Source organism: Heterodontus francisci, chromosome 15 (assembly GCF_036365525.1).
Source record: "Heterodontus francisci isolate sHetFra1 chromosome 15, sHetFra1.hap1, whole genome shotgun sequence".
NCBI lineage: Eukaryota > Metazoa > Chordata > Chondrichthyes > Heterodontiformes > Heterodontidae > Heterodontus > Heterodontus francisci.
The window spans coordinates 65,213,921-65,241,134 of NC_090385.1; the positions used below are offsets into that span (position 1 = coordinate 65,213,921).

The 27,214-nt window shown below is 41.3% G+C and overlaps 1 protein-coding gene and 1 non-coding gene across 3 annotated transcripts in view; one reads left to right on the forward strand and one right to left on the reverse strand.

Annotated features, from left to right (window-relative positions):
* LOC137377723 (dachshund homolog 2-like) overlaps positions 1-27,214 on the forward strand; it is a 408,325-nt gene that overhangs the window by 58,036 nt on the left and 323,075 nt on the right. The gene's annotated exons all lie outside the window — the stretch shown is intronic.
* Positions 3,896-3,967, reverse strand: trnaa-ugc (transfer RNA alanine (anticodon UGC)). Its single transcript has one exon. It is a non-coding gene; the product is annotated as a tRNA-Ala (tRNA).

The window sequence follows — 27,214 nt, forward strand, 5'->3', positions numbered from 1 at the left end:
GAATAAACCATAACGACAAACACCATTGATGTTTACAAATTTTGCTTCTAGGCCCTTGAATTCTGAAGGTGGTAAGCGGTAAGCAGCAGTTACTACAAGTTGCCTGGTGTACACTGAGAGACAACCCACATTGCTGTCAGCCTATTTGCAAGTGGTATAGCAAAACCATTTGAAAAAATAACAGCAGTAATTTTGTTGCAACTAGCTGCTCAAAATAAGGTCTTTCTTGCCATAGGGAAGTGAAATTCTTCTCACCCTCATCGATAATTTAATGAAAAGGTCAGCATGACAACTTTCTCGCCAAAATTATCAACAGGAGGGATTTCACCCCAGGGACACCAATGGAAACTGTAGACTAACTGGTTTAATAATGACACCTGCATGCATTGACTATGAACATGTAAAAAGAAACCGATGGCCCTGGGAGATAAAAGACTCACCTGATAAGACATCCCAGTCATTCAAATGAACATTTAAATTCATGTTATGTAAAATAAATGGCTTGTGCTAGTGTCCAGCAAGCAATAAAATACAATATCAGGGTGATGGTGACCTTATAAAATTCTTCTTCTGGAAGTTTATGATGCCATCAGAACTTCCATTCATTTTTATTCCATATATATTTACAGAACTAAAGAAGATCGCAGTACTTTTCAGCTCTGTTCACATACCCATAAATTTATCACTGTGAAAACATAGTAATTTCTACAGTAATAGCCTCATCACTGTTGTTTATCCAGACATTTTATAAATTGGTTATCAAATTTTTACCAATGTTTTCTGGGGGTCTTTACTTAGTAAAAGTGACTGACTTGTTGGTGATTTCCCTTATAATCTTCGCATTCAGAATGTTTTACTGCTATTGTGGGATGAAACCAGAGAGCTTGATGATTTACTTGCTGTGCCCCTTTGAGATGCTGAAACTTTCTTTCAGTATTCAAAGATGGAGAAACAATTGAGGTATACGTGTTTGGAATTAACTCTGCTATTCCTTATTTCTGTTGCTTCAGTTTCAATGTAATGGTGTTTGCCTCATTTACAATGTTCTCATTGCTCATTCAGTGTTTCCAATACTTTTAAAAAGGTTCATGGAATAGCCAATGGGCATAGTTGGGCGAGAATGATGCTCAGGCCCAAATCTATACATACACAACAATCACCACAATCACAAACATTGAAGAAAAGACAAATTTAAAAAAAATAAATGGCTGATGGTTAAATACATAATATGGAGGACAAAATGGTCGGGTCGCTGCATGTAGAAAAGTTGTATGCACATAACTTTTGAATGCATGTTAATGACAACATCGGCAACAACAACATGCATTTATATATTCCTTTGAACATAGCAAAGCATGCTAAGGTGGTTTGTAGATGGGTAACGTAAATTACGACAATAGATACTGTACTATAGTGGGAGAGTTGAGAGCTGAGCAAAAGCTTGGTTGAAAAGATGTGTTTTTAAAAGGCTTTTAAACAAAGGGAGAGAAGTAAAGAAAGAATTCTAAGAACCAAGTCTGCAGAAGGCACTACCACCAATGATGGGACAGAGGGAGTGGTTTGAGGGTTGAAGGAGGTGTGGGAGATGCATGTGGAGTGTTGCATAGAAGGCCAGGCTCACAGAACTGAAGAGTACAGAACTGGACATAAAGTTGGAGAAGGTTCTAAAGTTAGGGTGGGAAAATCTGTGTACTGATTTGAAAATAAAGATGAGCAATTTAAATTGACTGTGTCGGGGGACATGGAACCCATGTCAATCAGCAAGGATGGGAATGATGGATAAGTGACATTTAGAGCGTGATGGAATCTGAGCAGTGATGTTTGCTGAATTTTTGGGGAGGAATGTATGCATTTTAGAAATAGTGCACGGTTTCCTTAATGTCCACCGACTGAAGAAATTTACAGTTTTAGTTTGAATTCATAAACATGTAGCATACTAGTTGAGGATGAAGCACATTTGAATCACCCACAATGGTACATCAAAACCTGTGGCAACATGGATACAACTGAAGGATCAGTAATCCTTTGGAGACTGAGGTAGCCTTTTCGGCAGCAAATAAATGGCAATTCTTTACTAAAACTGCTATCAATGAAGTGAGATTTATTAAATTATTTGGTTCTCTTGTCTAGCTCATCTGATTAATATTCAGCATGAGAAGCAAGCAGGAAGATTTTCTGATATGTTTTGCAATAGTTCTTTATTGTAGCTGAAATATTGACCAGATTAAGCTAAATTTATGATGTAGTTACTCCCCTGCGCATGATGTCATCAAAGCAACCATTCATGCACTCACAATCAGTGCAACACCAAGAGCATTTTAACAGTGACATAAATGAAAAGCTCTGATTGTAGCATCCAGTTGCATTGTTGTACAATGGGAGAAGACAGCTCCATACATGCATATTGAAATACAGGCGTGAACAGTCACTAACTAATCTCTGACTGCTGCTGAGATTTTTATTGATTGATAACAGCTGACAGGACAGTTAGTAATCAAACCTAGAAACAGGGAGATCATCCACTGTCTTTTTTTAAATACACTTCAAAACACAAGTTTAAAAGTCAGATTTTGCATTGGCTTTAGTATAACTGCAGTCAGTGGCGGTCACTATCCTTGTTCAGTGTAGTCTGGACAGACAGTGCCCCACTCCTTTTGGCACCAAAGCTGTAGTACAAGTGCAGTATATGATTCAACTCCAGAGGGAGATGTGCAAGGACGATTGCAAGTTAAAAATGCACCCTTGGCCCATGCATGCCACAACGGAATAACTAATAGAAAGCCAGTTTGCACTGAAATCTGCACTTTAGCCATTCAGTTCAAAGTACTCAGAGTGGCAGGGAACACCAGTGAAATCATCACAATACTGACTGATCTTGTGTTCATGCAGATGGTGTCAAGACTGTGTTGCCCTAGTGTTTCAGTGCATTCATGTTACAAGCATAATTGAATTTACACAAGCTTATATTTAGTTTAGATAAATATGTATCGTATCCAAAGGAAGCAGAACTTGCAATTATATAGTATTTTTCACATCCTTGGGATATCCCAAAATGCATTACAGCCAGCCAATGAATTACTTTTAAAGTGCCAGGGGATCTTTCTATGCCTATCTGAACAGGAAAATGGGCTTAACATCTCATTCCAAAGATGACACATCTGACAATGCACTAAGCTTAGTAGTGCACTGAAGTGTCAGCCTCAATAACATACTCAAATCCTGGCATGGAGCTTGAACCCATGGCATCTAACCTGGAGATGAGGTTACTACAATGAAGTTAAGGCTGTAGCAGGGGTAAGCATAAGTCTCCAAGTATGATCTGGCATAAGGAATCATTTCTTTACACAGAGTGGTGGAAATCGAGACCTTTCTCCCCAAAAATCTGTTGAGGATAAGTCAATGAAAACTGTCAAAACTGAGATTGATAGATTTTTGTTAGGCAAGGGTATTAAGGGTTATAGAACTAAGCCAGCTGATGGAGTTAATATATGGATCAACCATGATCTAATTGAATGGTGGAACAGGCTCAAGTGGCTCATTACATACTCTTTTTATTTATTGTTTTTTATTTAGAGATACAGCACTGAAACAGGCCCTTCGGCCCACCGAGTCTGTGCCGACCAACAACCACCCACTTATGCTAATCCTACATTAACCCCGTATTCCTACCACATCCCCACAATTCCCCTACCACCTACCTACACTAGGGGCAATTTATAATGGCCAATTTACCTATCAACCTGCAAGTCTTTGGAGCACCCAGTGAAAACCCACACAGTCACAGGGAGAACTTGCAAAGTCCGCACAGGTAGTGCCCAGAATGGAACCCAGGTTGCTGGAGCTGTGAGGCTGCAGTCCTAACCACTGCGCCACTGTGCTGCCCCAAATAACAATGTGGAGATGCTGGGGACTGAACCCGGGGCCTCATACATGCAAAGCATGCGCTCTACCACTGAGCTACATCCCCTATATCTTGTTCCTATGTTCTTATGTAAGCACAGATATAAATAGCAAATACATAGTCTTTTTAAAATATTACTCAAATATTACAATAACACACAGAACCCTGATCTAAGTACAAAATATTTCTCAATTAAAACTGGCTTTTCACGAACAGCATACAAAATACAACTAGTCCACTTCGAAATTTTGCTTAAGATATAGCAATGTATTTTAGTAGCCTAATTACTTTTGAGTATGTGTCTTTCTGCAAAGTAGTTTCAGATTTTCTTTTGACCAAATGGCCCATCTTGTAAAGATTGTTATTTTGGTATTATTAATCTGTGCTTTAAGGAAATTCTGACAGAAGTTTAAGATTTCTGTGTAATCTGGTTCTGGATTTATTGGACTTTGGCTGGACACTTGTTTTGATTGAGGATGTATAGCGTATCTTACAGGACCAAAACTGACTCACTTCGAAAAATGCTGTCATGTTTATAAAATTTGGACAGTTTAGGACAACTGAAAGAAACTTAGATATATGACATTTACTCGAGCTACCCTCCAGTAGTTAGTGAATAATGAGGTGTTAAACAGACCCATTTAAATGAACAATTAACACATTAGCTTTTGCAAAGACAAGAATGAGGCCATTAATCTACTGCTTAAGTGTGCATTGTGTGTATAGACTGCAAAATTATACACTTAAAAGAAAATTATCCTTGTTATTGTAGATGTCGCAGAACAGAGTTTGATTGTAATGAATGAAGATAACTTTGCTACTTTTGAACAATGATGCACTTCAAAAGCAGTGCACATTTCACAAATATATTCTTAAGGCAACTGCTTATCTTAAGTGGAGTGTCTAATTACTTTTATTGGAAATTCTTGATTGCCATTTGGTGCATTAACCCTTATCCTGCTGAATAAACACAATTAGCACAACAAAAGAAGGAAATGTTGTTCCATTTAACTTGTGGCTTTCTCCACTGTTTTCATTCCATCACTACAACTCCATCATTGCCACTCAAGCTCTTCATATCGTACCACTGCTTTCTGATAATGGACACCAATGCTGCTTTACAGTTCAGTTGGCATATCTACCAAGGAGTGAAATGACAGGCTCCTTTTCAATGTGTGATGAGAATGTTGGATGCTGAGTAGGTACCAGACCCAACCACCATGAGGAGCTAGTGCTGCAGGTAAAAGTCCTGATCTTATTTCCATCAGGAGATTAAATGGGCGATAACAATCCATGCAAGGAATAGCTTTGATGGATTGAATCATTCCATGTCTATAGAATGGACAGGGAAGTTGGGCTGGGCCACTAGTGGTGACTGCAACCCAGAGTCAATGCCATTCATAACTATGGTTCACGTTTAAGATGACCCCCTACTTTCCATTGGCAATTGGTGACCCAAAATTATAATCTTGTATAATACGGCACATTTTAAAGCCAAAATGATTGCTTGTCATCAACTGTGAGTGGGACTTGAATAGTTTGTTCCTGCAGGCCTTGACTCACTGGTGCAGTCTTCCTGACTGACTCTGTGCATCTATAACTGAAACTGATGTTTGAGATAATTTTGCCTACATGGTGAATTATCAAACACAAATTAAATAGAATTCTGATATATTGGGGGGGGGGGGGTGGTGTGTGTGGTTGTTGACAGTGAAAGTAACACTTTAAAACTCTTACTATTTACATAAACTGTTGTATTACAAAAAATAATAAATTCATAGTGGATTCACAATAGGCAATGACTTACTATTACATTATCATCAATCAGGTGGTAGTCTAGCTTTCTATAACAATGTTGTTCCTCCAAATTCAGCCTGCAACACAGACTTCATTTCTAATTCCCTGAGACAGGAAAACTGTGACTTAAAAAAAAATTGTTCTTGGGATGTGAGCATCGCTGGCAAGACCAGCATTTATTGCCCATCCATAAATGCTCTTGAGAAGGTGGCAGTGAGCTGCTGCCTTGAAACACTGCAGTTCATGTGGTGAAGGTATACCAACAGTGCTGTTAGCAAGGGAGTTCCAGGATTTTGATCCAGCGACAGTGAAGGAACAGCGATATAGTTCCAAGTCAGGATTCTGTCTGACTTGGAGGGGAACTTGCAGGTTGTGGTGTTCCCATGCATCTGCTGCCCTTGTCCTTCTTGGTGGTAGAGGTCATGGGTTTGGACGATGCTGTGGAAGGAGACTTGGTGAGTTGCCTTTTTGTAAAATCTGTACTACTTGCAATCCCGGAATCAATGGTGAAATATATAACTCAATTTATTAGACTGCTAAGAATATGGAAGGTTTCCTTTGTGGAAGCTACAATCTTATTTCTATTAGTTCAGTGGTTTTTATTTTAGAAAAAGTCATTTGGTTAAGAAATTCCTGAAGAAAAATTGCTACATTTTTAATTTACAAAAGGACTGATGATAAACCATTCAGCAAGGTCCTTTTTCCCTTTTACTTTTCATTAAAAAAGGCAGTAAAATTTAATGACACAATAAATTAACATCAGTAATTATCAGCCCAGTGGCAAGGTGCTTAGCCTCAGTGTAAACGTCACCAAGTATCTTGGAGAATGATCTGAAATTTAAAGGAAAAGAAAATAGCTAGAACACTGATTGTTGTTTATGTCTGTGTGCTTTGCTTATTCAGTCATGCTGAATGTTTTGTTCTGAACAAATGCAATTTAGATTTTCCCAGGCTTGTGAAATAAGCAATGAATCACCAGGCTTTGAGAGGCTTGCAGGATGGACGGAGGGGGTGGGGCGCGGGAATTGAACTATTAATGGATCTCCACATATTCCTAATGCAATACATAGCTTCTCTACTTCTCCTGTTACATTGTTCCTCCTGATGTTCTCCTTTGCTAATTGGATACCTGTAATACATCCTTTCAGCTCTTAAGTTCACAAGATGATTGGCCTTCCACTTGAAACAGACAAAGAAAACATACATACAGTAGAACTCATTTTCTCGTTATTGATTTCATGCACCAGCTGTCTGGTGTATTCATTGTCCATTTAAACCTCTGGGTGTCAGAGTAACATTTGTGGCCAACTGTTAGATACAATTGTGTATGGCTACAATAAAATTAATTTGTTTTTTTTGGTGGAGGTGGGGGGGTTGCAATTCTGATATAAATAAGCTGTCAGGTAAAACTAAAAGAAAGGGTTGGATGTTGCACACCCAGTGCCCTACCTGTAGCTAAGGGTTTGCTTCATATTAAAGTGGAGCAGAGCTGGCGAGAAAGTCTGTTATTTCTGCATGAGCGATGATGACACTGTAAGCATGGTCTCTAATCCGAGAGTCTTGTACAAAAGCTATGTTGTCAAGTGGAACCTTGTAAATAAGAATTTTCTTATGTCCTCAAAGCACTATTATGGCATGGGTCCTTTTATTAGTAAAGACTCTATGAAGGCCAACTGCAAAGATCCTGTTGCAGTTTCTATGCTATATTTGTTCCGATCTGGGCATTTCTGACCAGTCAGTTGCATAGCAATAGGTCTGAATTAGAGATGCCACAAAAATTGTCTTCTATATCTGAGTACGTATGTGTGGACATTGGGTGAAGATAGAATAAGGCTCACCTGTAATACACCCTAGAGTCTTCATAACGGTCTTCATAATTTAAGAAGAAAATGCCATTTGGCCTACCAAGCCTAGTCCTTCCACAGAGTCTAGCCATGCCACTTAACCTCCTGGGAAAAGTTCTGGAGTATTTCTCTCTGCCTCTTTCAAAGCAAAATTCCATAAAGCCTATCTAATCATCTATCCTTTATTATAGTTTGTGGACCAGTTCGCTTTCTTGCCATAACATTTCCACAATCCCAGCAGATCAGGAGCCATTATGTTGAGCACAACATTGTTTCTAACTCTTATAATGCCCAGGCACACTCCACATGCATTATCTGTTTTCCACCTCAGCATTTTAATACGGAATTCATTGTACGAGGGGTGAAATTCCTTCTACTGACTTATTAAAAATGCCACTGACTTTTTCATGAAGATCATCGAGAGGAGGAATTTCACCTTCTTTCACCAGTTGTCTCTTTACTGTGGTGTTTTTCAGCTGGAGCAGGATTCTTTCTTTGTTGGTAGAAAATATTACTACAACATCAAGCACCCACAGCTATCCTGTGCCTTGTCCAAATAGGCATTCTTAATAGAAATGTTCAAACTGTGGGTGTCAGCAGGCTGTTAACTCTAGGGTGTATTTCAGGTCACTCAATGTCCACACATGTGTACTCAGATATCCAAGACAATGCTATTTTTTCCCCTTCACAACCCAGAGACATTTGAGACAAATTGTACCTTTACTCCAGCTGAGCAGTTAACTCATTCCAAACCAGGAGTCATACCTGGGGTCTGCATGGCTTAGTGCAAAACTATGTAAATGTAAGCATTTATGTCCTAAGCTATTGGGAAAATACATCTGTCAATAAATCACACAGGATGCATCACAATCTGAGTCAACACTCTAAAGAACCCTCAGGTGCAAACATGTTTATTCTAGGTTTATGGCTTCACTGGCTGGATTTAAGGTTGCCGTTATATCTTTAAACAAATGTTCCCAAATCAGCTTGCACAAACCCTTGCCTTAATGAGTGTGATATGAACAGGTCATGTGTGAGCTGTCTCAGTCATCAGAACATCTCTTTACTATTAACAATGCACATCCAGCAATGTCTGTGAATCAGTACGAAAGCACAGTAGATTTTTTTTTGAAGAAGTATTTAGCCTTCTCTCAATAACTTCAACACCAGTTGTTGTTGTGATGCTCTTCTGCTGCCAGCTGCCAACACCTGGGACTTGAGCAGCAGGTGTCAACCCCAACCTAAACTTAGGTAGTCTCACATCACTTGGGCTTTGCAAACATTGCCTGCTTTTGCATGTTAAAAATGAGCCATCTAGAGATTAGAACCCTACATTCGTGTTTTGGAGCACACAGGAACAGAGCTTCACTATTGCTGAGCTTAATGTGTGAGGTGTAGTTAACTCAGCTGTGCTAACTGAGCATTGGACAATACAAATACCTTGTATTATAGCTGCAGACTGGAACTTTTTTTTTGTAAATGATATATAGAATGCCTTAAAGTAAAGAATATTTTTAAAAAGCCATGACTTATCATAATGGGAGGGGAGGTTGTGAAAGAAGACAATCTTGAAGGCAGTTGTGACATGGGAGAGTTAGGCAACACGGAAATAGCTATTGATTAACTTAAGGGAGGAAGCTGCCTTTTATGAGATCAGGATCTTCACACTGTAATAGTAAAAGATGGGACTGAGCTCTGGTAACATATTGGGAAGAGCCTGGATTGGTGAAACTATCACTGTGATTATACACAATATTGCAAAATATGTAATTCTTCCATGAGACATTAAATAATAGCAAATGTGGTTGTCAAAATAAGAAGTTCCTTGGGAAAATATTAATCAAAAATGAATGATATCTGGTTGTTGCAAGAAAATGTTATTAATTTGTTGGATGAAATTTGCTGTCACAATTAAAGTGAAGCCATGAAAATCACATTTAATACATTTTGAAACTAATCAGATTTGAACTTATTTAATAATCTTTAGAAAATGAATTAAGTTTCTAAATGTTTAATACGGATAGTGTTCCAAAGTGTTATTTTTCACACTCCAATAAGTAATCCATTAATTATAGAAATGTTGAAATACATCAATTGTAAAGCTGTTTAGGGACATTAAACTTGCTTACAGAGTAATTTGAAAACCCTGTACAATTTTAATATAGTTTCTGAGATGTCTTGGAAAACCATAAGAATAAAGGAGGATAGAAAGGGTGCAAGCATATATTGAAAACAATGCATATATTGATATTTTCACAGTCTACAGGCACACTGTACAATTCCAAAGGTCAAACTGTAAGATTAATGCAAGGCAAACGGTAATTGCTATGCCCGGTGTCTGTTCTTTCTTGCAATCAAAGCTTTGCATCGATTTTTGACTTCAGGTGGCTCTTTGAAAATTGTGCACTATAGCTTTCCTTTCTGCTAAGTTGTGTTTCTCTCTATATTGAGCGTTATTGTCATTCATAAACATGTGACTGTGGTTTGATCCTAAGTGAAGCATAAAACATTGATCCTATTTTGTTGACCACGAACATTTACAATTAATTTCCTTTCTGGTTTTGAATAATTTATGTATCAAGCAGCTTCTATGTTTTCTAGCAAAGAGCTGGAAAATTAACTCTTTATAATATATAAATGATCTTTTAACATATATGATGCTATTACTATAATGCTTTCTGCACATTGTCCTATTTTGCAGGGTGATCCACGCTGTTATTAGAGTTTTTTTTAAGAAAACTGGATTTTTGAACAAATTCTTGCACTTTCAGAAAAAAAGTTTAATTTTGCTGCCTCAAATCATTCAGGAAACTTGAATGATGTTGATATGCAGGCACATATGCAACATATATGCATGTATGAACAAGTGGCTGTGACTGATTTGGGCATGCATGGTGCTGATATGGACTTGGCTGTGCAGATTACTTTTCTGGCACAGACACGCATTCAAGAAAGTACCCAATGATGAGTGAAATGCCGATTGAACAGAATCTGTGCAATGCAGCCAAGTATTATTGCTGCTAAATAGAAATCATGCTGCTTTTTCAGAGCTGCCTATGTTGTCTATGATAAAGAAAAGCCTTACCCTTTGAGATGACCACTGTGCCAGATTTTTAAATAGGGTAAAGAAAATATTAAACAGACATATGAGCATATGAAATTGATGGGCATGAAAAGACCAGCTGGTCCATCAAGCCTATCCCACACTACGATGGCTGAAGCATCATAACTGAACACTTCTTCCCTCCCTTAAGCAATGTAAGAACCTGGGAGAGGCAAAAACAAAGAAAAAAACAAAGGCTAATTAGGGGAAAGAATACCTGGAAAATTCCCCTTCGAGCCCCTCAGGTGGTCAAAGCCAGTCCAGAAAATCTCAATGTTATCCATAAAGACACTTGCCTTCGAGATTATGAGATCTCTGTCCCAGACCAGCTCTCTCAAAGGCATACTCAGAGCCAGCAATCACCACGCCAGACGGCAATGTATTCCAGAGGCTCACAGCTCTGAGAAAAGAATCATCTTGTATTACCTAACTTCACATGAATCTATCATGAAGAAAGCAACAAACAGTAAGATCATTTTGTACTAAAATTATTTTGTATCATTTAAGTCCTTAAAAGATGGGCCAAAAGAGTGCTATTGAGTATCGCAAGACTTTTACTGTTGCAACATCAGTTACAAAATTATAAACAATGTTCCTTTTTGTTTTAAATGGTGTTACATGAGAAGCATTTGTAAGGCAGGGAGGGTTAAAAACAGTGAATACTTGGCACTGATATGTCATATGTATCTCGTGCCCCAAGGGAGACCTGCATTCGCAATTTTCCTTTTGCAATGATCAAATTAAGAATTGTATTTGTTGCAATGGCCTATGAAGGGGACCATATATCTAATAGGAAAGTGGACCCCAGATAGAAGGCTGGCAGCAAGATATTCTTATTGTCAGGGCTTCTGATCAAAGAGAGGGAATAGTAAAGAGAATTCAAAGAGAAACTTAGAAAAAACAAATATGATTAATAGAGATTAAAAAAAAATTGAATTTGTTTCCTGTGAGTCTTGCCTTCAAGTAATCAACGTAGTTTTTTGGGGTGGGGTTTGGGGAGAGTAACAATCAGTGACTGACAATGGTATTGTTTTAAATGACATGCTACTAAGATATATGAAATATGGGAGTTTATCAGAAACTTGAATTGAAACAGAGTGCAGACATACAGATAATGCTCAAACATTATGGTGGAAAAGTGGCAAATGGAATTCAATCCAGGGAAGTGAGGTAATGCATTTGGGGAGGGCAAACAAAGCAAGGGAATACACAATAAATGGGAGGATATTGAGAGGGGTAGAAGAAGTGAGAGACCTTGGAGTGCATGTTCACAGGTCCCTGAAGGTGGCAGGACAGGTAGATAAAGTGGTGACTAAGGCATTTGGAATGCTTTCCTTTATTGGCCGAGATATAGAATACAAAAGCAGGGATGTAATGCTGGAACTGTATAAAATGCTGATTAGGCCATAGCTGGAGTATTGCATACAGTTCTGGTCACCACATTACAGAAAGGATATAATTGCTCTGGAGAGAGTACAGAGGAGATTTACAAGAATGTTGCCAGGGCTTGCAATTTACAGCTATGAGGAAAGATTGAATAGAACAAACAAAGAACAGTACAGCACAGGAACAGGCCATTCGGCCCTCCAAGCCTGCGCCGATCTTGATGCCTGCCTAAACTAAAACCTTCTGCACTTCCGGGGCCCATATCCCTCTATTCCCTTCCTATTCATGTATTTGTCAAGATGTCTCTTAAACGTCGCTATCGTATCTGCTTCCACCACCTCCCCTGGCAGCAAGTTCCAGGCACTCACCACCCTCTGTAAAAAAAAAAAAACTTGCCTCGCACATCACCTCTAAACTTTGCCCCTCGCACCTTAAACCTATGTCCCCTAGTAACTGACTCTTCCACCCTGGGAAAAAGCTTCTGACTATCCACTCTGTCCATGCTGCTCATAACTTTGTAAACCTCTATCATGTCGCCCCTCCACCTCCGTCGTTCCAGTGAAAACAATCAGAGTTTTTCCAACCTCTCCTCATAGCTAATGCCCTCCAGACCAGGCAACATCCTGGTAAACCTCCTCTGTACCTTCTCCAAAGCCTCCACGTCCTTCTGGTAGTGTGGCGACCAGAATTGCACGCAATGTTCTAAGTGTGGCCTAACTAAGGTTCTGTACAGCTGCAACATGACTTGCCAATTTTTATACTCTATACCCTGACCGATGAAGACAAGCATGCCGTATGCCTTCTTGACTACCTTATCCACCTGCGTTGCCACTTTCAGTGACCTGTGGATAGGCTAGGGTTGTTTTTCTTAGAACAGAGGAGGCTGAGGGGTGACTTAATAGAGATGTACAAAATTATGAGGGGCCCAGATAGAGTAGACAGGAAGGACCTGTTTCCCCTCGTGGAGAGGTCAATTACCAGAGGGCACAGATTTAAGGTGATTGGTAGAAGGATTCGAGGGGACATGAGGAAAAACTTTTTCACCCAGAGGGTGGTGGGTGTCTGGAATTCATTGCCTGGATCGTGATGGGGGCAGAAACCCTCAACTCATTTCAAAGGTACCTGGACATGCACCTGAAGTGCTGTAACCTGCAAGGCTATGGACCAGGTGCTGGAAAGTAGGATTAGATTGGGCAGCTAGTTTTGTTTTAAGCCAACGCAGACACAATGGGGCTGAATGGCCTCCTTCTGTGCCGTAATTTTGTGACCCACCACTTTCAGCTGACTTCAAATGCTCTTTGTCATATAGTGGAGGAGACAAGGTAATATTTCAACACAATATTTGATAAAGAAATCAATGAATTTTAGCTCTAATATGCAATTTTTTTTAAATCCAGAATTTTATCCAAAACAATTACATGTCTAGCATGTACAGGGTTAATATATATAATAGATCCAATTAAATGCATCAACTTTTTAGAGAACATACTATTTATATTGATTACTGTAAAATTAACATGATTATAGTCCCTCTGCAACACAGGTAATTGCTGTTTTAGGTGCAGTTTCTTTGTTGAGGTAACGTATGATTTCCTCGTCATGTTTGAAATGTAACAGTATGATAACAATGAACCCTATGTTAGCTGCACTTTGTAGTTCAATACATCTAAGTAACATCCAATTTGAAATGTGTATGTAGCCCTTAAAAATTCCTTTACACCAATCAAAAATGTTTCTGCAAACACAATGACATTTCTCAGAATACTCAAAAGTACAGTACGTTGCATTGCTGTGATTATTGGAAGTTTTAAATGGCACCTTTGATCAATCACTAATAGGTTACACTCTTATTTGCCTAGTACAACAGTATGCAAATTCTGATTCATTTGAATAGAAGATGGAATGCTACACAAAGCAAGTGGAGTAATTTCATCAGATGACTTCAGTTGCAACTGACACACAAAAGACACCTTAGTTTATTAAGAGATATTGTCTTTAGAATAATGACCATTTCATGAATTCTATAGCCTTGGGCCTTGATATTTATTTAGAAACATAAGATGGGGCATGAGGATGATCTTTATGAAGATTAGTAGACATCAAGTGGATTGATATTGTTATCGAACACATTACCACAAACAGTAGTGGAGATGTAAGGGATGGCATTAAACAGGAAATTGGAGATGCATGCAATAAGGGTACAACTGTAATCATGGGTGACTTTAATCTACGTATAGATTGGTCAAACCAAATTAGCAATAATACTGTGGAGGAGGATTTCCTGGAGTGGGTACGTGATGGATTTTTAGACCAATACGTTGAGGAACCAACTAGAGAACAGGCTATCCTAGACTGGGTATTGTGCAATGAGAAAGGATTAATTAACAATCTTGTTGTGCAGGGTCCCTTGGGGAGGAGCGACCATAACATGATAGAATCCCTCATTAAGATGGAGAGTGAAGTAGTTAAATCTGAAACTACGGTCCTGAATCTAAATAAAAGGAAACTACGAAAGTATGAGGCGCAAGTTGGCTATGATAGATTGGGAAACTTTACTAAAAGGGTTGACAGTGGATAGGCAATGGATACTATTTAAAGAACATGTGCATGAATTACAACAATTATTCATTCCGGTCTGGCGCAAAAATAAAACCAGACGAAAAGTGGCTCAACCGAGGCTTACAAAAGAAATTAGGGATATTATTAGATCCAAAGAGGAGGCATATAAAATTGCCAGAAAAAGCAACAAGTCTGAGGATTGGGAGCAGTTTTGAGTTCAGCAAAGGAGGACAAAGAGGTTGATTAAGCGGGGGAAAATAGAGTATGAGAGTAAACATGTGGGGAACATAAAAACTGGCTGTAAAAGCTTCTATAAATATGTGAAGAGAAAAAGATTAGTGAAGACAAATGTAGGTCCTTTACAGTCAGAAGCGGGGGAAATTATAATGGGGAACAAAGAAATGGCAGAACAATTAAGCACATACTTTGGTTCTGTCTTCACAAAGGATGACACAAATAACCTCCCAGAAATGTTATGGAACCAAGGGTCTAATGAGAGGGAGGAACTGAAGGAAATAGGTATTAGTTTAAAAAAAAATAGTGCTAGGGAAATTAATGGGGTTAAAGGCTGACAAATCCCCAGGGCCTGATAATCTGCATCCCAGAGTACTAAAGGATGTGGCCCTGGAAATAGTGGATGCATTGGTGGTCATCTTCAAAAATTCTATAGACTCTGGAGCAGTTCCTACAGATTAGAGGGTGGCGAATGTAACCCCACTATTTAAAAAAGGAGGGAGAGAAAAAACAGGGAATCACAGACCATATAGCCTTACATCAGTAGTGGGAAAAATGCTAGAGTCTATTATAAAGGATGTGATAGCAGAACACCTGGAAAGCATAAATGGGATTGGACAAAGTCAGCACGGGTTTATGAAAGGGAAATCATGCTTAACAAATCTACTGGAGTTTTTGAGGATGTACCTAGTAGAATAGATAAGGGAGAACCAGTGGATGTGGTGTATTTGGATTTTCAGAAGGCTTTTGATAAGGTCTCACATAAGAGGTTAGTGTGCAGAATTAAAGCACATGGGATTGGGTGTAATATACTGGCATGGATTGAGAATTGGTTGACAGACAGGAAACAAAGAGTAGGAATAAATGGGTCTTTTTCCGGGTGTTAGGCAGTGACTAGTGGGGTACCGCAGGGATTAGTCCTTGGGCCCCAGCTATTCACAATATATATTAATGACTTGGGTGAGGGAACTAAATGTAACATTTCTAAGTTTGCAGACAACACAAAGCTGGTGGGGGGGGTGGTGGGGGTAGGGTGGTGGAATGTGAGCTGTGAGGAGGATGCAAAGAGGCTCTGATGTGATTTGGACAAGTTGGGTGAGTGGGCAAATGCAGTGTAACGTGGATAAATGTGAGGTTGTCTACTTTGTTGTAAAAACAGAAAGGCAGATTATCTGAATGGTGATAGATTGGGAAAGGGAGAGGTGCAATGAGACCTTAGTGTTCTTGTACACCAGTCAGTGAAAGCAAGCATTCAGGTGCAGCAAGCAGTTAGGAAGGTGAATGGAATGTTGGCCTTCATTGCAAGAAGATTTGAGTACAGGAGCAAGGATATCTTACTGCAGTAATACAGGGCCTTGGTGAGACCACATCTGGAGTATTGTGTGCAGTTTTGGTCTCCTTATCTGAGGAAGGATGTTCTTGCCATGGAGGGAGTGCAAAGAAGATTTACTAGGCTGATTCCTGGGATGGCAGGATTGATGTACGAGGAGAGATTGGGTCGACTAGGTCTATAATCACTAGAGTTTAGAAGAATGAGAGGGGATCTCAGAAACCTATAAAATTCTAACAGGTCTAGACAGGCTAGATGCAGGGAAGATGTTCCCGATGGCTGGGGAGTCCAGAACCAGGGGTCACAGTCTCAGGATACGGGGTATGCCATTTAGAACCGAGATGAAGAGAAATTTATTCACTCAGAGGATGGTGAACCTGTGGAATTCTCTACCGCAGAAGGCAGTGGAGGCCAAGTCATTAAATATATTCAAGAAGGAGATAGATATATTTCTTAATGCCAAAGGGATCAAGGGATATGGAGAGAAAGCAGCAACAGGGTATTGAATTAGACGATCAGCCATTATCTTTTTTGAATGGCAGAGCAGGCCCGAAGGGCCGAATGTCCTACTCCTGCTCCTGTTTTCTATGTTAATATAATATAGCAGCAACCTTGTGAAAATTCAGCTATATACCAAGATTGAGAAGTGGCTGTGTTTTTGTCCCATACAGGCATTCGCTAATGCTGATTCATCTGACTGAATATGTTTGACTTTAACAGGACATTTTGTTGCACATTTTCAAGACACTTTTTTCCTCCATTTGTTTACAAACACAAGACACATGCATAAATGACTTTGAACAGCACCATTGTGGCTCTTGTAATGATAGCACTTTAATGAAAGTGGCTTATTATCTGAAATGTTTTCTTCCCCACACCAAAATTAAAGTTTCTCAAACATAGGGAAGACCAAAGTCAACATCTTTGGCTCCTGCTACAAACTCCATAGCCTCGTCACTGATTGCATCTACATCTTCCCATTCCCTGTCATCCAGTACTCTTGCTGCTTAACATTTGGCTCCTGGTCTTCCAATGCTTGAAATCTAAAATTCTCATCCTTCAGTTCAGATCCCTCCATGACATCACCCCATTGATCCCTGTAAAATATAAATGAAATTTCTATTCTGATTCAGCATCTTCTGCATCTCCTTCACACTTCACCTACCATTGGTGCCAGTATCTTCAGTCACTTATATTCTGGAAATCCCATCTTTCCACATCCCTCTCTTCCTTTTAGGAGCCTCCTTAAAACTCACCTCTTTGACCAAACTTTTGGTTACCTTTCCTAAATCTCCATCTTTGGCTCTTACCCTTTACACTACCATGAACCCCCTTGGTACATCTGCCCATGTTAAAGGCACTATATAAATAAATGCAAATTATTTTTGTGTCGTGAAGATGATGCTCTTTAACAGTAGAAAGTTTAAATGCAAAATCAGGATTGGAAAATCAATTGGTGAAGAATGCATGAATCAAAATATCTGAAGGAAAATCCAAATGTCTGGTTAAAAAAAAAAGCACTACAGATTGCTGCTTCAGTTCACAAAGGGTTAATATTGCCTGTGATCACTCTCACAGTTATTACTTCTGAGGACTGACAATAATGAACAATCTGTATCATCATCTTTACTTCTAGCTCTGCCAAAAGTTTTCTGATTCAACAGTAGCATCATCTACATCGGGAATGCACAGGAAGAGATATCTATAAGATTGCAACTTTCAGACCAAAATGTTGCTTGAATTTGAGGGAAGAATGTTGTTGTCATTTTCCAGTAACATCACCATACCATCCTAAATGTAGATACATTAAAAGTACCTAGGAATTAAAGATAGCCGAATACAGTTTTGTGTTTAGAGCATTCAGGATGCAGTTCCGGCCTTTTGAATTTCTTTCTTGTGTTGGTGAGACCGACCAGTGCACATTACAATTGATTTAGAAGTGTCAAAAAAATGGTGTCAGCAGAGGGTGAGAAAATACAGTTGCCACCATCCCACCTACGACTTCGCCTTGATTACCTTTCAAGCAATTTAAACAAGATACATTTAACCTGTGGCTCATGTTGGTGGTGTTCTAAAAATCAGAAAAATATTGCAAAAAAAGGGTGCAGGGGAAAAAATACATAGGTTAACAGTGTATGTGCCATGTGTGTTGGTGTATGCAGGTTTTTCACTGACCTTGTAAAACAATACCAAGGTGAGCCACACGTATTGTGGGTTTCATTAAAGTTGCCTGCAGAATGACCAATAAAGAAGCAGCAGGGTTACCAGGGCAATGGTGACCACACCAACCTCCCATCACCCATTTAAGTCTGACGCTTCCCAGTCAGTTTACTTGCTAGCCCTTTACGGCTAGAAGATAAAAAGGCATGTTTGCTTTTTCTTATCCAAGTCAATATTCTTTATAGTGACAAGGAGGTAAAATTAGGAGAACTGTTTCCAGCCCTTCTCATTTTTCTTTAGGGACAACTCACAACAGTATTGCTGGAGGATTGGGGCCAAAGAGTCTATCTTAATTGCTATAGTAGACCCAGGAATCTGGAGAAAATAGAAGGAATTATATCTTCAAAAAAGCATGAGAAACAAGCATTCTAATAATACATAATCGTACAATCTACTAAAACTGGTAAAACATGTAGCTTAGTTTCCTCCACGGATGACTTTTTAAGGTGTACTATTGACTATATAGTGGATCTTGCCACCCAATTCACATCATACAAAATATTCTGCTTAAAATGCAAGTTGAATGACATACTTGCACTTTGCAATTGCTTTTTATGGTTTGGATTGGCAGGGAGGCGATTGCAAGGTCATTTTGACTGAAATGGAGAATGATCATGCTCACTATAGACAATGGTATATCTTACAACAACTTGAATTTGTATAGCACCGTTAACATTGGAAAATGTTCCACGTGTTTCCCAGAAGCGTTATTAAACAAAATTTGACACAGCCACATAAGGATATATTGGCGAAGATAGCCAAATGCTTGGTCAAAGATGTAGGTTTTAAGGAATGTCTTAAGAGGAAAGAGAAAGAAAGAGGCAGAGAGGGAATTCTAGAGTTCAGGGCCTTGGCTGAAGGCCCAGTTGCCAGTGGTGGAGTGATTAAATCAGGGGATGCTTAAGAGGCCAGAATTAGAGGAACACAGGCCTGAATTTTACGCCACCCCAGCAAGCCTTAAGAGTGGCCACTTAAGAACCTTCGCCCATCTCCACGGGGATTTCACCCGTGGCAAGTGGGCATCCTGGAGATGTGAAAGGCTGCCAAGTGAAACCAGTGTAGGGCTGGTGGTGCATTTTGTTGTTATAAAACCATTATTTTCAGTGGCAAATATCAACACATGTAAAGAACTTGGCCGGTTTTTTATTGTTAAGTTGTGTTTACTTATATCCAAATCCCTATTGTAGAATAGTCCTTTAACAGTAACTCTGGTAGAAATGTACTTTGAAGCTAATCTTAGTGACCTCAATATCAAATTGCAATTTGATATTTCTTTATCAGTGATCCATGTCCCAAAACAGCAACATTTTGCTGGAGCAGGTCATCTTGCCTCACTATTTCAGTGCTTAGTCTTAAATTTGCCATCTGACTTATCAGGTTTACTTTGATTTAGATTTGTTTTTGTCTGGTGAAACATAACACTTGCCTTTTTTCCTTATCTTCACATACATTAGGTAAATCATTGGGGACAAAACTCTAGGGATGCTGTCTCTTTAAGAGATTCTTGTCCTTATACCGTATGTTCTGAGTAGCATCCAACATGATCAATCTTCATTTCTTTTTCTTTTCTATTATTGGCATCAGTTCTATTGGCATAGCTCCCACAAGTAATTCAAAAATCCAGCAACTTGGAGAAATAATAAAATTCAGAATGTTTAAGTGGCGATACCTTTTGCGAACCCAATGCAGAAGCTCAGTGTCATTCTGCAAGTTCTCTTAGCATTCACTCTCCCAAGAAAACATCAGTCACACAGCAGATATTTCAGGTTTAGAACAGTGGCTGAAATGCTGTTTTTTCAGAATACAGATCTCTAGTTTACTGTAGGATCAAAGACTGCATTGTATAAGCATATGAGAAAAGAACCTGTTTCAATCAAAACCAAGATCCCTGCCCTGGCCAGGTAGATCATTCTTGGAACAAATTGAAGCCTTGCTTTGATGATAATTAGTATTGTGAACTTGATTGATTCAGACTTGGGTCATCAGTAGTATATAGTAGTAGAGAGTTCAGAACCAGTAACCAATAATTACACTATCTGTCAGAAATGGACATAGCCAGCCAATATGAGGGAAGTTAAAACAGAAAATGCTGGAAATACTCAGCATGTCTGACAGCATTTGTGGGGAGAGAAACAGAGTTAACATTTCAGGTTGAAGACATTTTGTCGGAATTTTACAACCTTCTGGACTCAACATTGAGTTCAACAGTTTCTGATCATAACCACAGCTCCCATTTTTTCAGACAGCAAATGCTTGTAATGCTTCTGCTGTTGTCATTTACAAAGTCACGAGACCCATCTTTTGTTTCTTTACTTGTCCCATTGTCACCCCATTTTGCCTTGCTGTCATCCCTTTTGTGATTTAATTACTCTGGTTTTCCACCGCATTATGGACCTTACCCTTGTGTTTCCCCCCAGCCCATTCCCTGTCTCGATACTTCCTTAAAACTTATTACAACTTTTGCCAATTCTGATAAAAAGTCATTGACTTGAAACATTGGGCTGAATTTAATGGCACCCCCCCGCACCACTTCACTAGAGTGGAGTTTGGAGGCAGGAGAGCCCATAGAATTGCGGTGTAAGGCGGCGTGGGATGAAGTACAGAGGTCCGGTCGCCTTCCGTCAAACTGGAATTTAGTCAGGGGCAGGATAGGCTGATGACAGCCTTCCTGCCCAGAGGCCACTTGAGGCTCTATTAATGGCCACTTCAGGGCCTCTTCCTGCCACTGCTGGGATTTAACCAGCGTCGGGGGACCTTCACCATGCAGGGAGGTCACCCAGTGAAACAAGGTGACCTTTCTGCGGGCTTGTGGGGGGTTGCCTTGCTCAGTGGGCAATCTGTGGCCCACAGAGCATTAAACTCCAGAAAGCCGGTTATGGAAGGATAATACTGGAGCCTATCTTTACTCAATTTCACATTTATTTTACAGACTAAAAAGGATTACAAGCATGTAGCTCCTCACTCAAAAACCTCCACCAGTCTCAGTAAGTGTCTTATAAGTGCTCAAATAAGACCCCAATTAACATCCTCCACCTGCATATAAATCAAACAATTGATACACAATTAATAGATTAACACAGAGGGCCCCTGCTGGGAAACACTTCACCTATATGAACCCTGCTGCCCCTGCACAAAACGCTCACCCTCTGCCCCACCGCCTCTCTTGCTGGGGCCTGCCAGTCTGGCCCCGGCGACCCTGCCTCACTTACCTTGGGTCCATGTTCCAGCACAGGGCCTGGTTCCAAGTAATACTGGCAGTGATCATCGCTTCTGGTGGCAGTGCCGATACTACTGAGCTGCCAGCCTTCTGATTGGCCGGCAGCTCTTGGAGGCAGGATCCCCATCGTAAAGGGACAGCAATCCCTGTGCCAGGCACTTAAGTGCCTGAGTGCTGTTGAATCACGCCGGGGGTGGGGGGGGGTTCCCTCTCTTTTTAGGCTCAGAACCCCGCCAACGTGACAAAATTCAGCCCATTAACACTGTTTCTTTCTCCACAGATGCTATCAGACCTGGTGAGTATTTCCAATATTTTCTGTTTTATTTCAGATTTCCAGCACCCACAGTATTTTGCTTTTGTTTCGTTTCCATATGAGGAAATAGTTGGTTGAGTAACATCTGCTCTAGAACCAGAGACGACAGTGCCCTTTCCATTAATGGGCTTGTCCACACCCCTTTTAATCCCTATGTTCAGCAAGAGACAAGCATTGTAAAAAGCATAATGCTGATATTGGAAATCACGGGCCGGATTTTGGAAGGGTTGCGGAGGCGGGAATGGAGGTAGGTGTGCTCGCAATTTCCCGCTGCTGACTGGTGTGCCGATTTGCCAGCATGTTCCTACCTTGGGGCCATTTTCAAAGGCGGGGGGTGGGGGGAATGATTTTTAAAAAAATTCTTTCATGGGATGTAGGCATCGCTGGCAGGCCAGCATTTGTGGGCCATCCCTAATTGCCCTTGAACTGAGCGGCTTACTAGGCCATTTCAGAGAGCAGTTCAGTGTCAACCATATTGCTATGGGTCTGGAGTCACATGTAGGCCAAACCAGGTAAGGATGGCAGATTTCCTTCCCTAAAGGACATTAGTGGACCAGATGGGTTTTTCTGACAGTCGATGGTAGTTTCAAGGCACACTAATGAGACTAGCTTTCAATTCCAGATTTTTAATTAATTGAATTTAAATTCCACCTTAAATACCCCTGAAAGGGCCTGTTAAGGCCCCTGTGCAGATGCTGACTGGAATTTTGCAGTGGCAGTTGGGGCTTCCATTGAGGCGCATTCCCATCCGATGAAGGAGGCAGTCTCCTAGCAGCAGATCGGGCATGGGACCAATGGTCCATCCACCATTTTTAACCTCCCCCCGCCACTTCCATGACCTCAATTGCAAAATGGCCGCAGCTGCAGGCTGCCGTGTGGAGGGGCTTCCCCTCCACAACACTCTGGCAGTCTTCAGAGGACGCCTCCATCTTGAGGCACCCTATCTCTCCCCTACCTACATTTTCAACTCCCACCTCTGATGGTGGGGCTGCCAAACTTCCAGTGCTGGAGGACCTCCTATTGGTATACCAGTCTTGGGAACCCTCCTGTCATTCTTAATTAGATGGAGCTCCCAGAGATGGCCATGTAATTAGCTGTATCCTTGAAGAAGGGGAAAAAAGAAAATTACTTCCAGGGTCCCACTGCTGGGAGTTCCAGGCATCCTACCCAGAATTCAGCCCGGCGTCGGGATCGGGACACTGGAATAAAAATCCAGCCCCATCTTTTTAATACTTGCTTTCACCACTGAAGATGTCTCCATGGCCAGAATTTAGTGGAGTAGTGGTAATGTCATTGAACTAATAATTCAGAGACCTATGCTAATGCTGTGGGGACATGGGTTCAAAGCCCACCATGGCAGCTGGTGGAATTTAAATTCAATTCATTAACAAAATTTGGAATTGAAAGCTAGTCTCCGGAGTGGTGCCATGTAACTATCAATTGTTGTAAAAACCCATCTGGTTCACTTATGCCCTTGAGGGAAGGAAATCTGCCGTCCTTACCCAGGCTGGCCTACATGTGACTCCAGACCCACATCAATGTGGTTAACTCTTTTTAAAAAAAAAAAGCAAAATACTGCAGATGCTGGAAATACTCAGCAGTTCTGGCAGCATTAGTGGAGAGAGAAAAACAGTTCATGTTTCCGGTCTGTGACCTTTCATCAGAACTGGTTAACTCTTAACTGCCTTCTGACATGGCCTAACAAGCCACTGAGTTATCAAGGGCAATTAGGGATGGGCAACAAATGCTGGCTATGCCGGCAGTGCCCACATCCCATGAAAAGAATAAGACTCTGCCCACTGGTTGAAAAGTCGGGGAGAATCCACCGCTGCTCGGCCTGCAAGTCACGCTGCTGTTTTGCATGTCCCAGGCCATTAAGTGGCCTCAATGGTTCAAACATGGACAAAAGAGCTGAACTCAAGAGGTGAGGTGAGAGTGACTGCCCTTGACATCAAGGCAGCATTTGACAGAGTATGGCATCAAGGAGTCCCAGCAAAACTGGAGTCAATGGGAGTCACGCAGAAAACTTTCCGCTGGTTGGAGTCATAACTTGCGCAAAGGAAGATGGTTGTGGTTGTTGGAGGTCAATCATCTGAGCTCCAGGACATCACTGCAGGAATTCCTCAGGGTAGTATCCTCGGCCCATTTAGCTGCTTCATCAATGACCTTCCTTTAATCATAAGGTCAGAAGTGGGATGTTTTTTGATGATCGCACAATGTTCAGCACCATTCGCGACTCCTCAGATACTGAAGCAGTCAGTGTAGAAATGAACAAAGAGCAAAGAACAATACAGCACAGGAACAGGCCATTCGGCCCTCCAAGCCTGCGCCGATCTTGATGCCTGCCTAAACTAACACCTTCTGCACTTCCGGGGCCCATCTCCCTCTATTCCCTTCCTATTCATATATTTGTCAAGATGTCTCTTAAACGTCGCTATCGTATCTGCTTCCACCACCTCCCCTGGCAGCAAGTTCCAGGCACTCACCACCCTCCGTAAAAAAAAAAACTTGCCTCGCACATCCCCTCTAAACTTTGTCCCTCGCACCTTAAACCTATGTCCCCTACTAACTGACTCTTCCACCCTGGGAAAAAGCTTCTGACTATCCACTCTGTCCATGCCGCTCATAACTTTGTAAACCTCTATCATGTCGCCCCTCCACCTCCGTCGTTCCAGTGAAAACAATCCGAGTTTTTCCAACCTCTCCTCATAGCTAATGCCCTCCAGACCAGGCAACATCCTGGTAAACCTCCTCTGTGCCCTCTCCAAAGCCTCCACGTCCTTCTGGTAGTGTGGCGACCAGAATTGCACGCAATGTTCTAAGTGTGGCCTAACTAAGGTTCTGTACAGCTGCAACATGATTTGTCAATTTTTATACTATATCTCCCGACCGATGAAGGCAAGCCTGCCGTATGCCTTCTTGACTACCTTATCCACCTGCGTTGCCACTTTCAGTGACCTGTGGACCTGTACGCCCAGATCTCTCTACCTGTCAATACTCCTAAGAGTTTTGCCATTTACTGTATACCTCCCACCTGCATTAGATCTTCCAAAACGCATTACCTCACATTTGTCCGGATTAAACTCCATCTGCCATTTCTCCGCCCAAGTCTCCAACCGATCTATATCCTGCTGTATCCTCTGACAATCCTCATCACTATCCGCAACTCCACCAACCTTTGTGTCGTCCGCAAACTTACTAATCAGACCAGCTACATTTTCCTCCAAATCATTTATATATAGTACAAAGAGCAACGGTCCCAGCACTGATCCCTGCGGAACACCACTAGTCACATCCCTCCATTCAGAAGAACACCCATCCACTGTTACCCTCTATCTTCTGTGACTGAGCCAGTTCTGTATCCATCTTGCCAGCTCACCTCTGATCCCATGTGACTTCACCTTTTGTAGCAGTCTGCCATGCGGGACCTTGTCAAAGGCTTTACTAAAGTCCATATAGATAACATCCACTGCCCTTCCTTCATCAATCATCTTCGTCACTTCCTCAAAAAACTCAATCAAATTAGTAAGACATGACCTCCCCTTCACAAAACCATGCTGTCTCTCGCTAATAAGTTTGTTTGTTTCCAAATGGGAGTAAATCCTGTCCCGAATAATTCTCTCTAATAGTTTCCCTACCACTGACGTAAGGCTCACCGGCCTATAATTTCCTGGATTATCCTCGCCACCCTTCTTAAACAAAGGAACAACATTGGCTATTCTCCAGTCCTCTGGGACCTCACCTGTAGCCAATGAGGGTGCAAAGATTTCCGTCAAGGCCGCAGCAATTTCTTCCCTTGCCTCCCTCAGTATTCTAGGGTAGATCCCATCAGGCCCTGGGGACTTATCTACCTTAATGCTTCGCAAGACGCCCAACACCACCTCCTTTTTGATAATGAGATGACTGAGACTATCTGCACTCCCTTCCCTAGGCTCATCATCCACCAAGTCCTTCTCTTTGGTGAATACTGATGCAAAGTACTCATTTAGCACCTCGCCCATTTCCTCTGCCTCCGCACATAGATTCCCATCTCTGTCCTTGAGTGGGCCAACCCTTTCCCTGGTTACCCTCTTGCTCTTTATATATGTATAAAAAGCCTTGGGATTTTCCTTAATCCTGTTTGCCAATGACTTTTCATGACCCCTTTTAGCCCTCCTAACTCCTTGCTTAAGTTCCTTCCTACTGTCTTTATATTCCTCAAGGGCTTCGTCTGTTCCTAGCCTTCCAGCCCTTACAAATGCTTCCTTTTTCTTTTTGACTAGGCTCACAATATCCCGTGTTATCCAAGCTTCCCGAAACTTGCCAAACTTGTCTTTCTTCCTCACAGGAACATGCTGGTCCTGGATTCTAATCAGCTGATGTTTGAAAGACTCCCACATGTCAGATGTTGATTTACCCTCAAACAGCCGCTCCCAATCTAAATTCTTCAGTTCCTTCAGCAAGACCTGGACAATATCCAGCCTTGGGCTGATGTGTGGCACGAATGTTACTTGCCACTTAAGTGCCAGGCAATGACCATCTTCAACAAGAAAGAATCTAACCATCTCCCCTTGACATTCAATGGCATTACCATCGCTGAATCCCCCACTATCAGCATCCGAGGGCTACCATTGACCAGAGACTGAACTAGACCAGCCATGTAAATATTGTGGCTACAAGAGCAGGTCAGAGGCTAGGAATCCTGCGGCGAGTAACTCACCTCCTGACTCCCCAAAGCCTGGCCACCATCTACAAGGCACAAGTCAGGAGTGTAATGGAGTACTCTCCAGTTGCCTGGATGGGTGCTACTCCAACAACACTCAAGAAGCTCGACACCATCCAGGACAAAGCAGCCTGCTTGATTGGCACCTCATCCAGAAACATTCACTCCCTCCACCACCAATGCACAGTGGCAGCAGTGTGTACCATCCACAAGATGCACTGCAGCAATGCACCAAGGCTCCTTGGACAGCACCTTCCAAACCCCCGACCTCTACCAACTAAAAGGACAAGGGTAGCAAATGCCTCGGAACACCACCACCTGCAAGTTCCCCTCCAAGTCATGCACCATCCTGACTTGGAATTGTATCGCTGTTCTTTCACTGTCGCTGGGTCAAAATCTTGGAACTCCCTTCCTAAAAGCACTGTGGGTGTACCTACCTCACATGGACTGCAGCAGTTCAGGAAGGCAGCTCACCACCACCTTCTCAAGGGCAATTAGGGATGGGCAATAAATGCTGACCTAGCCAGCAACACCCACATCCCATGAATGAATTAAAAATAGTTGGGGCTCCTGTCCTCTGAGGCAGGATGTCGTGCCTCCAAGAGCTG